The sequence below is a fragment of the Gymnogyps californianus genome, chromosome 6 (genome assembly GCF_018139145.2).
Source record: "Gymnogyps californianus isolate 813 chromosome 6, ASM1813914v2, whole genome shotgun sequence".
Taxonomy (NCBI): domain Eukaryota; kingdom Metazoa; phylum Chordata; class Aves; order Accipitriformes; family Cathartidae; genus Gymnogyps; species Gymnogyps californianus.
This window is the reverse complement of record NC_059476.1, coordinates 11,092,282-11,105,000: the sequence shown is the minus strand read 5'-3', so window position 1 is coordinate 11,105,000 and position 12,719 is coordinate 11,092,282. Positions and strand designations below refer to the sequence as shown.

The 12,719-nt window shown below is 36.1% G+C and overlaps 1 protein-coding gene across 4 annotated transcripts in view; it reads left to right on the top strand.

The window, feature by feature from the left end:
• The window catches only part of VTI1A (vesicle transport through interaction with t-SNAREs 1A), a 275,400-nt gene that overhangs the window by 68,620 nt on the left and 194,061 nt on the right, over positions 1–12,719 (top strand). The window lies entirely within an intron of this gene.

The following is a 12,719-nucleotide window of genomic DNA, read 5'->3' as shown; positions in this document are numbered from 1 at the left end:
GAGTCCCAATTAATTGATATATTCCAATATCTTTCTAGAATTCAAGCCTTATTTAAGAGGTAAATTAAGTTGAACCCTTGTAGAGTTAAATATGGCTATGCTAAATGAATGGTATTACTAAAGTGTCTGCATTTTAATTATTCTGGGCTTAGTGCTGTGCACAATAATGAAATGGATGTATGGAACATACCGTGTAGATTTTGGAGGTGACAAGGAGAATTAATTCTCTTATGCCAGAGGATGACACTTTAGTAGAGATGGACATATGATGGCAATTAAGTTTGCTTTCCTGCAGATTTTCAGGTCTGTTCTATCAATGGTCATAATTTTTTTTTAATTTTTTTTTTTAAAAGGACTATTTTAAACTGGTCAAAAATGATTCCTGATCTGCTTTAGTTGAGCGTGGATCTTTCACAAAGAAACAGTATATAAAAATTCAGACTGATCCTTTTGGGGAAGAGATATCTTCCATCCTTTTTTACTCTATGTGGAATTTGTTTTAGAGGGATGATGATCATGTTAACTTCCATTGCATATCTCCATGGTGATCTCTGAGAAATATGGTTGGAGTGCAAATGTATATTTATATGGAAAGGGTGTCTTTTGGTATCAAAACCAGGCGAAACTGCATTGAATTCCATAGAGTCACACTAATTCACCCCATCTTTGTGTCCGTCTTTACTTTTCATCTTGAGCAGTGATATATAGATAAATATATATATATGTAGTTCTTGTTCCCTAAACTCTGTGAAGACTAGTAGTGCAGCAATATTATATGACATATTAATATTAAATAATTTGGAGATGATGACTTTGGAAGTATTAACTTCATTGTAATGTAGATTTTTGCAGGAGATTTTTATGGAAACAGATTAATTATATTTAGTTCCTGGCATGGATCATGATGATTCTAGGTATGAGTGAATTTAGATTAATTCAGTGCAATGAAAGAACTTACTTTTGGAGTTACTGTATGATCATTCTGTGTTGAGGTGTCATAATAAAATAAAATATTCCATTCTGGAGTTTCACTTTGTCATTGAGTTGACTCCTCAGACCCTCTCTTGCTTTGATTATTACTTTTGTTGCATAAAGGTCTTCTCTACGCAGCACTGGTGAGGCCACATCTGGAGTGCTGTTTCTAGGTCTGGGCTCCCTGTTACAAGAAAGACATTGACTTACTGGAGTGAGTCCAGCAAAGGGCTATGAAGAGAATTAAGGGACTAGAGCATCTTTCATGTGAGGAGAGGCTGAGAAAGCTGACACTGTTCAACCTGGAGAAGAGAAGGCTCAGGGGGAGCTTATCAATGTGTATAAATAGCTAATGGGATGGAATGAAAAAGAGGGAACCAGACTTTTCTCAGTAATGCCCAGTGACAGGACAAGAGACAATGGGCTTGTCCACAACAGGGCAGAAATTAAAACCTGTGAAATTCCATCAGAACACAAGAAAAGAATTTTTTACTGTGGGAATGGTCGAACACTGAAATAGGTAGCCCAAAGTGATTGTGGAGTCTCTATCTGTGTAGATATTCAAAATCCAGGTGGGCACGGTCCTCGCTCTAGGTGACCCTGCTTGAGCAGGGCGTTGGACTAGATGATCTCAAGAGGTCCTTTCCCACCTCAGCCATTCTGTGATTCTGTGAGGAGGAGGTGAAGGTGACAACCCTTGAATATTTATTCTACTTCATTTATGTGATATCTTTTCACAATTATGGATATGTATGTTGCTTATTGTAATGAAGCTGGATGATTTTCACCTCTGGAATAAGTCACATTTGGGTCTGTCTTATTACCTTAATCAGCAAAAATACATACACTATTTTAACCTGCCCCTGTGATCATCTAAGGATTAATCTGACATCACATAACTGATTTAATGCAATTTCACATTACCATTCCTGAAACTTACCATGATAAATTGGAAGCTTTTTTCTGTTTGCATCTCTAAATTGATAAGCCCTTTCATCTTAGGTACAGTTGCTCATACAAGCTGAGATCTGTTGGAAGGTCTGACTTCCTTCTTTGAGCAGTGCCATTGATCCATGGGCTTCAGTGGTGTCTGAACAGGATGCCACTTATGTCACCATCTCTAAGACACAATCCAACACTGACTGTCCGGCTTTCATAGTTTGTTGGCTATCATTTGTTGATACTGAGGATGCTTAAATCTATGCAGAAACCTCCTGAAGGACTAGGCAAAGCCTTTAGTATCTGGTAACCAGTTCTGCGGTACTCAAGGCCTACTGTAAGGAGAAGAACATTATTCTAAATATTCATAGGGGTATGTTGCAAATTTAACAGGCATTTGAGTAGCTGATTTGATAGACCAGTAAGTTCATCAGAGCATTTGAATTTTAATTGCCTGAGTTATATGGCACAAACAAACATGAGGGAAACCTTTCAGGACATACAGGGGAACTACCGGCTCTTTGAATCTTGAAGGTCTCCATTGTTTGTACCAAGTAGGGGAAGTTTTAATAGCAGCTGATAACACTGCAGAGTGCACTCATCTGCCTTTTTTTTAATCAAAATATTGTTTAAAAAAATATTTCTTGTTATTATTTTTCTGGTTTTATGTTATCATCTGCTGTGCTGGTAAGGAACAGACACACAAGTTTATAGCCTGGTTAGTAAGCACTTCCAACACCATTCATTACTTATGACATTAGAGCTCAGTATTCTTAATTTCTGATCATTTAGTCTGACCCTCAGAATATGAGAGAGATTTTTAAAATGCATGAAAATTGCTGGTTTCAGTTGAAAGGTGTCTCTGTGGAATTAATCCTGATTAATCACAAAATTCTTCCCGTTTTGGAGGGGGAGATTTCCTAATTCCATTCTCCGTGCTCAGATTTCCACAGCATCAAATTGAATTCTAGAACTTCCTTATTTTGCCTGCAGAGTGTAGCGTAGTAAGATATCCACTTCTTTGTCAAGTCTTAGATATGTTTGCTCAGACAGGAGTATTTTGAATGAGGAATAGTTTGAGATGCTTCATTCATCTTCAGAGATAAAATTGGCATGCAAATATAAAACACTGTCAAGGAGAAGAAGAGCAAACCTTGTTGTAGAGGACCATTGTAATCTGCAGTTGAATTGCTTTTGGTAAGTTCTTCTCAACTGCCAGACACTTTCTAGGGAAAAAAAAAATCCTGGTGTTCATATAATACAGACTTCAGCTTGTTTCATGACAATCTAAGAGAGAGATCCAACCATGGAATGCTGTCCAGGCTTTCATGGCAAAACTACATTGCAGGTATTTATTTCTATTTTTTTTCTTCATGAACCTTAGATATTTCTATAGCTTTCAGTACATGTAATTTGAGAACAAGTGTTGAGCTTGCCTCTATGAGTGATGATTGTTGGATATTATGCTGTGGCTCTGAATCACTCTGAAATATCTGTGCTACTAGAAGAGTTTGTAGTTTGTGGGTAATAGATCTATTCTTTGCACTGAATCTTAAAATTTTGTCTTGGCTTCTGTTTTTATATCCCTTTTGTAATATGTAAACATTGTGTTTTAAAGAAAAGAAATCAAAGGAAGAAAAACTCTCTTGTTCCATTTACAGAAAATCCTTCTGAATCTTGACTTTAGGTTGCTTAAAATGTTTTTTGCAATCCTCCTTACTCTTTGGGATTCCCAGGAATATGTAATTCTGAAACAGTTAAAGAAGAAATATTTCTGAGCAAGAGACACAACAGCTTATTTCGTACCCTTGTGTGACATGAGTAATTCTCGGTACTAAGGGATCCAAGCAAATTTCAGTGGCTTTCACCTGTTGTAATGAACTACAGTCAAACTTCCCTTTCTGGACTCAGCCATAAATATATAATGTAACGTAGTGGTAGCCTAGCTGACAGGCAGATGGTCAGACCTCCCTCAAAGTATTGGCAGCCTTCTAGGTGGAAAGCAAATGAGAATCTCATTAGACAAAGAGGTGTGTTTACTTCTTTATGAAATAATAGCAGTTATTGTCTTATCTGGATGCAGAATTGAGTGAAAGTACAGTGAATGGATCAGTGAAAGTGTGTTAAGAAATGTTTATAGAGGGCTCATGAAGGCAGGAGTCTTCAAGTTCAATGACTTTAGCATGAATAAGGAACTATTTTACAGCTCCTCCAGTAGGTGTCTTGCCAGATGTGAGTAATGGAATTTGAGGTGCTAGCACATTGTCCACAGCAGCATGCCACAGATTTGGATTCCCGACTCCTTTACTGATGGAACAACCTGAACCCCAAGCACCTGCCCTGAAGGACCTTCTCCCTCTATACTTCATGGGGTGGTTGTGCTGTTCAGGTGTTATAAATGAGGTGCACACCAGAGCTGACATAAAATATGTGAAACCATAAAAATTAAAATAATTATCCACTAAACTGATTCCGTTCCATTACGGTTGCAAGAGCTGGAGGTTGGCTTTTCAGGTAGACAATATAGTAAGTGTTGCTATGATCAAACTAAAAAGTGTTTGCTCAGCTTAGAAAAAAACTAAGTGGCTCTAACATCCAATGTTAATTTAACAAAATAACAAACCCTAATGTCCGTACATGCAGGGCTATATTAGACTAGTGGAAAGGGTGTTGCTCCTTTTGTGTTGTAATTCTGTATACTTAGTAATTTGCTTGCATTAGTTAGTATCACTTGGACCTTCACACCCCTGTTCTGTCTTCAGGTGCATGCATATTCCAATTACATTTGAGCTCCAAATACCTAAGAGTATAGAAATGGAAACCAAGTTTTGAAAATCAGGACCTTGCTTCTAGTGCCCCTTGCTTTAAATAAGAAAAAGTCTATTCCTGTCCCAGATATTTACACTTAATATCCACCTATTTCATCTCTAATGAATTATTCATACATGTATATGTGAATACTGTATGTAAAACCTTTCATTAGAGAAAGAGGGCTCTGAGTTCTGGAGCATATACCAGTATCTCCTCCTCAGGTGTTTCTTTGATATGCCAGAACATCTTTCTACTGAAATCTTAATCCAAAGTTTCTACAGTGAAATGAGTTTTTATGCAGTTTCCAGTCACCATCAGAGAGAGCTTTTTCATGATCCCTGTTTCTTCTGCTAGCAACAGTATTTCATGTTTCATATATAATTTTTTTCTTTGCTGGCTGATTTCTATTAAAATCTGTTTATTGTTTCAGAAATTCATTTTGAAGTGGCATATTGCATTCTTCCATCTCTAAGCCCTCTGCCCTTCTTCGTAGTCCGGGCTTTAAAGTGGGAAGGAGGAAGAAATAGGGAGAGATTTTTGTTTCTGAGGATGTCAGGCCTCAGGAGTATCCCAGCTGCACGGTCATGGGAGGGAAACATGTTCGGGTAGTGCTGCTGCCTTGTAACAAACAGTCAGCAGCAGCATCGAGAGGGCATGGAGAGACCAAACTACTCAGTTTCCATTCCGTAGTGTTTTACAGCGCAGTTGTTGATACCAGCAAAGTGCTTTTTACGCCTTCAGTTTGAATACTGCTTGCTGGTTCATTGCTTGTCCAGTCACTGAGCTGCTCCCTCCGGCTTCGTATCTGCCACCTCCTCCGTCCTGGCCCTCCCGTCCTCCTTCCTTCCCTCTCACTAGCCTTCCCGGCTCTGACGTTCCTCATTCTGGCTCCAGATTTCTCTTTAATACTTTGTCTCTATCCAGATACTTCTGCACATGTTTATTCAAATTCTGGCGCCATCCCCATTTTCCTTAGCTCTGTGTTTCCTCTTAAAGATTTGATTCAACAGCAGTATGGGCCTTGCACGTTTGTTGTCATGAAAAGCCTACCCAGTAACCCACCTAACCTTGTCTAGTAGTGTTCAAAGTGTGTTCCCTCTGCTCAGTGGCCCTCTGCGTTTGTCTGTGTTGTCTCAAATGCAGGATATAGATTTTTGGAGTATATTCCTATGTTTACAAATACATAAAGTGCTTACCATAAAGTAAGGAAATGGTGAATTTTCATTATTTAAGTACTGTCCTCTAACTGCTTCAGAGTACCAAAAAAGATACTTTTTCAACTACTTTTTTTGAAGAGAGAAGAAAAACTTATTTTGTAGAGTTTTTCACAGTCTATACAGTATTGTAAGACCATTTCTGTTAAAAGCTTATCTTTTGGGTACTCAGCACCTTTCAACTGGGATTCCAATAAAATGAATGCTTATCTTTCACCTCAGTAGGTTTGGGATTATACCATTAATGCAGCAAATAAGGAATGTCAAATCTGTTCAGTAGTACAGATTTGCTAAGGTATAGTAGGAAAAATAGTGATCCAAATTTGGCCATTTTGTCCCCTGTTCTGGAAGAAGTCCCAGGTTATTTTAATGTTCACTAACGTACAGGAATTCATAATTGTGCCACATATCATGGGACAACTCGACTTCAGTCTTGTTAGGAACTGGCATCCAGTTGAAGTAAGTTTGTTTAAGACTGATTTTTGGATAAGCAAAACATTGCAATAACTTCTTAAAGATACTTTATTATATGTAATAGAAACATAGTTTTCAGATTGTGGATTTTTATTCCATGCTGGAATGATGGAAACATTTTGTTTCAGATATCAAAAACTTTCTGCTTAAGTACTTCCCATGTGTATTCCAGACAAATAGTCATACAGGCTGAAATCTGTATATGTTTTCACAAATACCTTGCACTTGTCATAGAATACCTGTGAATAATATTAATATCTGACTTATAAACTGAACACGGAAGGTAACTTTTAAAACATTATTTTACAAGCACTGTATTGGACCACCTCTACTGTGTAGACTGTTCTACAGGAAATAACCTCTTACTGAATCACTGAAAACGGCATTTCAGCCTAATCTTTGGTGTTAACCCTCTTTCTCTAACGTATTTACTGGTATAAGATGGTGTTTATTGATGAAGGTATTCATTGTAGCTTATTCCTAAGTCCATAGCAAAGCTTTTGGAGACTTGTCCTAATAAAAATGTGAAGATTTCAAGTCAAAGTATGTGGTTATATTTTTTGGTCTGAAGTTACACTACCTGTTTCTTTCAATTTTGAAATTATTTAGCCTCAGGGAGGTTTCCCCCCTGTGATAACATTTCAGAGTTTGTTGTCTGGTTCTGAGCAGGTAAGGCAAATAAAAGAAAGAAGGATAAAAATAAAAAGATAAATGAATAGTAGCTGTTGTTTCTAGCAGTCTGAGTAAACTTTCTGAACTACCTTGGTCTGGCAAAGGGATAATGGAAAAAGCCACCAGTTCATTTTTCCTCCATATATGTATTCTCTTTCCTCATTTGCACAACACTCTTAGGCACCATGCTTAGGTGTCTCTGAGAGATGTCAGAATTTTATCTAACATAGGTTGTCCAGACAACCCGTTGCGATAGGTGGACAAAAAATGTGAAGTCATGCCTATAGCAAGGAAATGTTCAACTTGTGTTGGCCTGAGGAGCTCTGTTGATCAGGTTTCATATTCTCCCTGAGAAAAATGAGTTGTAGAGAACTTGTCCAAAAAGTTTCAGATAGTTGGGAACTGCTAGTTAGTCTTTAATGGGTAGAATTCAAATCCTGATATATTGTCCCTAGACACTCTTCCCTTTTACTCGTGATTTCTTCTCTTCCTCCCATCCTGTACCACAACTACTTCTTTTGAACTTTCACCAAGTGAAATGAATTGATTCCAAGTGATGCTGGCTTGGCAATGTCAGTCAGTCTGTTACAACCTTTGAGAGAGCACAGCTGAATAGAATTACAAGTCCACCTTTTGACCTTCAAATTTATTAATATCCTGCTAATTTAATGACTTCATTTGGTGATTCCATTGTCCACAGAACATAAGCTGTATATTTTATTAAAAAAGCAGACTTTGGTGAGGTATTATTTTGGGTGCCTGAGTAAACAACATCATTTTTAATAGTTTTTAACAGATTTTTCACTACATGGGCATGGCTGTATTTGCACAGCATGAGGTCTCATTGGTCAAAGACTCTTTGTATTACAACTTACATCAAGAAGAAAAGTTGATGAGCTTAGACTTGACAAAATAAAATTCACCCTAGGGTTTTTTTTTTTTTATATTGTTTGAAGCCTTCTACCTCTACTTCCTGTCAGGCTAACAGTGTTTTCGTCCAATTGCACTAAAGAACAAAGTTTAACATGAAAAACTTTATCTGTATTGAACATGCTTTTCTAGGTAAAGTCAGTATCAAAAGGGTTTTCATGGTAGATCATCTTTCAAGTGCAGTATTTTGCCCTTTTACAACTTAGGACTGAAGAGTTGTAGTTATACAAATACCTTTTTGGTAGAAGTACGGGGTGGGGAAAAACCCAACCTTCTGTCCTGAAGCAAGACATAGAAGCAGAGGACTGAAAAACATCGTTCTCACCCCAGTATGGAAAGAATGAAGAGCAGCTTATCTGGACATTTCTTCATATAGTTCCAGTCATACCATACTACTTTATGCTAATGATTTTACTACCCTGCTTATAGAGTATATTTTCTCATGTAATTACTGGCTTTTATAGTCCAAAAAATTATCAAATTGTTGCATGTGCAAGTTTGCAGGTTTGATAAGTACTGAACATTATGAAAACTTAGTCCAGTCGCAGTTGAAATGCCTGCTTGTGTAATGTGTGTCAGGTGAGGACATAACCTCTGATTTTTGCAAGTAATACCGGCCATCCAAGTCTCTTTTTTTAAATAAAAACTTTTTTGTTTTTCAGTTGGATTTTGTTTGTACTGTCTGGCATTTGAACAATGAGGCTTATCTTGGCCTAATAGCCCATAATATGAATTTTACTAGATTACTAAGTAAATGTATACATTGTAAAATTGAAATTAATGCCATTCTTATAGAAAGAGTCAGGAGTTCAAAGCAGGAAGCTATTTACTGTCTAGCTTGATTTCATGTCAGAGTGAGTTCAACTGCTGATCTGCAGTACCATTCATCTTTCTGAACTAGCACGATAATTTTCTTTGAGCTGTTACAGCCTTGTTTTGAGAAACTACTGCTGGTTATTGGCTACCAGCTGTTGTAAGGAACTGTAGACCCACAAAATTGTTGTTCGTGGCTTTGAAAACTACAATTTCACAATTTTATATCAGTCTGTCATAGGCCACTTAAGTACATCTGTCCATTCTTGTTTCTCTACATCTTTTCTTGGCTCAGGAGGGCCTTTTTGTTTTCTTTGTACTAACTCATCTGGTTCAATGGAGGGTCCTTCTACTGATTCTGTGATTTGTGTTCCTTCCATATTTTGCAAACTCTTCCCTTGCTCCTAATTTCCAGCATTAGCTGTCTGTCACATTGTGGTGGTTTTTCTGCCATTTGCTATTTACCTCATATTACTTCACTAGCTCCAAAAATGTAAATGTGAAATTTTATACTCTTGGCGTAATCATCACGATTGTAATAAATGCTTATGGTTGTAAACATGCCCAGTTATTGGTAGAGCACAAATATTTACATTTTGAATTTCAAGTGTGTGTGTGCACATGCATTGATGCGCATGCTGGGGAAGAGACGTTGTCTATTTTGCTTAGTGCATTTCCAAAAAGGTTTGCAAGGTAAGAACTTGTTTCCGTGAGTGAGGTCAAGCTCAGTGTAATGATGTCTGAATCCAGGTATCATGAGTAGCTAATTGTTGTGGTTTGCATTTTTGTGAAATAAATCACACAATTTACATTGCTATCTTGCAAAGATAAACATTGGTGCAAAGGTAATATCTTCTGTCTACTTGGCTGGTCTCTACTATGATGAACTTTTCCATGTTTTATGGCCTATCGTTGTCATGTACTAGATCAAGTATTTACCATAAGTATTTATAATAGACTAAATGTTAATTTTAACACGTTCCCTAATTCTTGTCATTCCAGTTTACTGTGCTTAATTATTTTAGATTTTAAATAACCCAGTAGATGCATAAAAAAATGCTACTTTCTTGGACTGGTTCATGGTGAGTTAAGAAGTAGATTAATTGTTATAAAATGAGCAAATCTGCTGTAGTTTTAAGTTCATATAAAAGTGGGACACGATGAAACTTAATTCAGTAAAAAAATATTCAAGATTAAGGATCAAATATAATAAGTTATGGAGCTGCAGTTAGGATTTATTGTCCTTTTCTGAATTAATTAAGCAGGTAAGGTACCTAAATCAGATGGAAGAAAGCGATACTTGCTTATAGACCTGCTTTACCATTTTCTGAAGTGATTGTAGGCGCTTAACTCCATCTTTGGAGAAAACACTTATAAATACTTCTAAAAATCTGGCCCACAGAAATGGAAATGACACTAAATTTGTGGAATAAATTTATCATTTGTAAATGTAAAATATGCTTGGATAAACTGTACTGTTTTCCTCATGTTGATGACGTTTTTTTTGAGTTGTTTTATTCAGCTACTAAAATGATGAAATAATGTTTTTAACCTCCCTTTTCCAAGAAAGTTGCTTCAAATCCAAAATTTAAAAAAAAAAAAAAATCACGTAGCAAACAAGAAGAATATTCCATAAGCTACACAGCCCTTAAAGAAATAAATGGAGGTATGACATATCCTCCTGACTACCGAGAAAGGACAAAATTGAGTTTGAAAGGTTTTCCTTTGGTGGAAATTGCCATGTTTTAATGGCTATGCCAACAGTGTGTTTCATTAAGAAAATAATTTAAACTAATGGTTCAAAATAAGATTGACTGCAGTTATTTAATTACAGGTTTTTACTTCTAAATCAAATGTGTATTTCTGTATGTTTGTAAAGAGCATTGCTTACTATTTTACTTCATTTTCCTCTTAGATATATAGAAATTTGCATAATCGTATTTCTTAAAACATTTTAAAAACTTAGACCATTCCTAACAAACGACCTTTTATTCAGCTGTAATCCTCTGCATAACACACTTGCACCATTATATATACATTTTGTCTGGGAACTACTATGTTTTGGTAGCAAATGAATGTTTGAATATTTGCCTTGTAAATTTATGAAATTTGAAGCAAAATTTTGATATGGGCAGTTAAAATACTGAATTAACACTGGAAATAGCTTTATATTGTCTCCTGTTGTGTTGAATCTTTGCCTGCTCAAATACTCAAAGAAAGGTCCTGTTGCCAAAAACCAGATGACCCGTGTTTTCACTCATATCTACAACACAGGTCTGGAGTCTGAGTATTAATAGTTTTAGTTCTGTACAATTTGTGGACTATCAGTCTTTCTGTTACAGCTTATTTGTGCATAAAATAACATTTTCTGCTTTGCATAATGATAAAAAGTTCTTGAATTGTAAAGTCCTGCAAATGTGCTGCATATTATTAAAGTTTTGTAGTATCCTTGTTAGCCATTTTAAATGCTTGCCAGTAACGCGCACGGTGTGCCTTGTTTGTGCAGTAAGTTTAATAGTATCTCTTCACACAAATATAATGCTTTAGAAATCTAATATGTAACTTCTATATTTTGAGATGTTACGTTATTGACCATTTGTTATAATGGAGTATCTAGCTGCAAAAATACCTGTATGGGCTTGGCATTTGAAATTGGAAATTCAAAATTGGAAATTTATTTCCTTCCCAGTCCTTTTCCAAGACTACACTAGAGCTTCATTGATATTTGTCTGTGTAAATTATCAGGAGACTAATTGCTCACTTCTGGTTTTTCTTTACACATGTGAATGCTTGAGTAACAAACTACAAATCAGAAGAAAACTTAGCGTGATTTTACAAGGGCCTGATCCAGAGTTCATTGAAGGCAGTAGGAAAGTTTTTCTTGATTTTGCTGGAGATCACGTTGGAAAGAATGAGGCATAAGAAAAATCAGAAAGTCCACAACTGGTATTTGGCTACTTCTTTTCTTATGAGCTTTATTTTAATTTGGTAAAATATGTTAATGTCCACTTGATATTGAGTAGCCTCTAAAGTAGATTCATTTTTGGTGTTGGGAAATAACACCATGAATGACCGTTCTGTACTTGGGAGACATTAAGTTCAGAACTGAAGATATAGTTTATGAAGCCAGTACTTCTAGATTAATATAAGATTTTGAGTGTTAGAAAACTGTTTGAAAATGATCCAAGTAGACTCTATTCTTAACTTTTAAAGTTTTGAGGGTTTTGTATCATGTCAAATACAGTGCTTTCTTATCTCCAAAGATTAAATTTGCCCATTTTGCCTATGTAATATTTATATATGGACAGGAAATAGAAGTCAGTATCCAGATTTGTTGACCCCTGAGATATAATATTGACCTCAGTGAGTATTAAGTTCTCAGATCAATAAATGCTGTTATTGACCTCAAAGAAAAATCAATAGCAGCTTGCTAATTTGCAAACTATGACTGCAAGAAAATGGTACACATTTTGTTCTTCATTATCACCTATTTATATCTATATTTTAACGCCTTCAGTATTTCCACCTAGAGATCATCATGTCAAAACATTTCAATCCCGGCTGTTAGAAGGCTGGGGAGACAGGCATTATACATTATGGAATAATTGATGAGCAGTACATGTTATTTCCCGTATCTCATGAAAATAATACCCTGAACAGTTGTATATCACCTATGTTGTTTTCCTTTTTTGGGTAGTCCAGTTCATTTCATTTCATTTTCTCTGGTACGCTTCATCAAAACATTGCATAAGAGTACGATATTTTAGCTGCCAAAAGAACATTTCTACATGAATAACAAGGGGGATGAAAGAGTGACTACTGGAAACGAGGAGACTGAAAGTGATTACTATAAAAATCATAATTAATATACAGTAGATTTTTCCTATTTGCATA